The following is a 2301-nucleotide window of genomic DNA, read 5'->3' as shown; positions in this document are numbered from 1 at the left end:
AGAAAGTCACGTTTTAGAGAAGAAAAAAATCAGCCACTGACTTTCAAAGCTGCTACAGAGTAACGACTTTCTACTTCGAGGACCTTGATAGAAATGTAGTGGAGTGAAAAGTACAATATTTGTCTTTCAAATATAGTGAAGTTAAAGTCATAAGTTCCCAGAAAAAATAATACTCAAGTAAAGTACAGATACTCTAAAAGTGTACTTAAGTACAATACTCAAGTAAATGTACTTAGTTACTGTCCGCCTCTGGCTGACAGACGTTCTAATGTGTGAACACTGTTGAGAGACACACAGACTCTGGTAATTCACACACACTCGCTATCTTTCTCGAATTACTACTACCTCTAAAATTACATTTTAAAATTAGCAACGGAGGTGTGGGATGAGATGCATAAGAAATTTGTCCTACAAACAAGAGCAGTTAAAGGACAAAAACCTGACAAATGTCTTGAAATACAACATCTGAACAATATCTTGAGGTGTGGTAACTTTAGCATAAGTGGAATAATGGATTATATCTGTTCCCTACCCAGTTCTATTGAATTATTAGAAAATAATGCACACTCAAGGTATAACTGTCATTCTGGCTTCGCATTACCACTTGGGGTGTGCATTATTTTCGAATAATTCAATGGCCCGTCACCAATTATTATTTACTTAACTGAGTCAGACATCAATGCTGCTGAAAAAAAAAATGCAAAGACAGAACTATAATGTCATCTTAGTCAGACTTGTATGACTAAGTCTGTGTCATATAATTCAGAATAAGCTTGTCAGCACAAATCCCAGGTAAAAAGTTTTATGAACAGAAAAGTTAAGTTTATTCCTCTTGTAAATTCAGTGCTTGTTTTTTTCCCAAGGCAACATAAAACAAAATGAATAGCAGATGTATGATACATCCACAGTGGACCGCAGACACACAGGGGTATAAATGACATATCATAAGGGTCTGTAGGCCCCAACAGTAATGTCAAATAGTTTAGAGTTGTTCAGTGTCCCTTCTTTGTCCAAAAGGAAGTAGAACTTGTACCATTTGATTTTAAGTGGGATAAATGAAGGTGATTCCTGTCTGTGCGCCTGGCAGGTCACTTGAGACAAAGGCACAGTTAGATGGTGAGCTCTGAGAGGTCCCAGCGGTGATTGTGTAGATACTGTGACTTTTCCACCTCCCTTATGCAGAATTACACGACTCACAGAACGGCGGCCGAACAATATTGCCACCCCAACAATTCCTCCGCCTACAACAGAAAAAAAAATCATATTTAGAGAGCTGGGATACATAAAAAATGCAGAAAGCAGAGTTAAGGCTTACCAATAATTAGGCACCCAAGAGTGAATCCATACCTCCAGGCATTTGAACCGAGGTTCATATCAAAACTGAAAAGCCCTCCTAACTCAGTTATGACTTTTTGTGGTTCACCACTATTTTTTTCTAGTGTCCCTAAGACTTGTGAAAGCAAAGTGAGCAAGATATGCCCAAAATAGAAACTGGCCAATACAAAATATGGCCAAAAGTCTGAAAAACCGCGTCCGGTCGTGTTCGAAGAGAATCACGTCCTTTGCGATGGCAGTAGAGGTGAAGGTATAGGCATTCCTGACTGAAATCGCACGAACATGACAACTTAGTGGATTTAAGATGCTTGTGATATCTTTGACTTTAACGATCTGGGTCGCTGTAAACACGAACACTCTCGAAGACTGAATAACGTTACCTGTCAGTCGATAAGCTGAAATAAATGTCCGACAGGACCTTAGACCGAACAACAAGCACTGAATACCCATGATTTAATAAAATGCTTAATTTTCAGTAATTCTCTGAGATACTGACATTTCAAACATGGCACATTTCTGTATATTTTTACTCTATAATATTATTTAACATGCTGAGCGATTTGAACGGCACCATGTTTGTGATCTTTTAAACTACGGAAGCCTCATTTGTCCAATTGGTCCAGTTCACGTTTCTCCGTTTTTCTAAATCTTTCACACACAAAAAAGTTTATTCATTGTTTATTGTTATTTATTAATAAAATATTCAGAATAATTGTAAATATCTGGGTACGCTTTACATTTTTACTGAGGGGAAGTCGTCGCGTGTGTGTTCTGTAGCTCTTTTGTATGAAAGTTTATAAAATAGGCCTATAGACATTTTTATTATAGCCCCCATGTTTATAATACAATAATATGTTTATGCAATTTATTCCTTACAAAATGTTGGACAAAACTATGTATTTTTTTTTTCCATATAATTGCTGTTTCAAAATTGTTTTAATGATTAGGCTACATTTTGCTGAAAGG

General features: G+C 36.7%; 1 pseudogene; it reads right to left on the bottom strand.

Moving 5' to 3' along the window:
- Nucleotides 1-374: 374 nt before the first annotated feature.
- LOC107567183 (transmembrane protein 223-like) lies at nt 375-1905 on the bottom strand (annotated as a pseudogene).
- Between the last annotated feature and the right edge of the window lie 396 nt (nt 1906-2301).

This window comes from Sinocyclocheilus grahami, unplaced genomic scaffold (genome assembly GCF_001515645.1).
Source record: "Sinocyclocheilus grahami isolate Dianchi unplaced genomic scaffold, SAMN03320097.WGS_v1.1 scaffold1131.1, whole genome shotgun sequence".
In the NCBI taxonomy this organism is placed as follows: Eukaryota; Metazoa; Chordata; class Actinopteri; order Cypriniformes; family Cyprinidae; genus Sinocyclocheilus; species Sinocyclocheilus grahami.
This window is presented reverse-complemented; position numbering and strand designations above follow the sequence as displayed.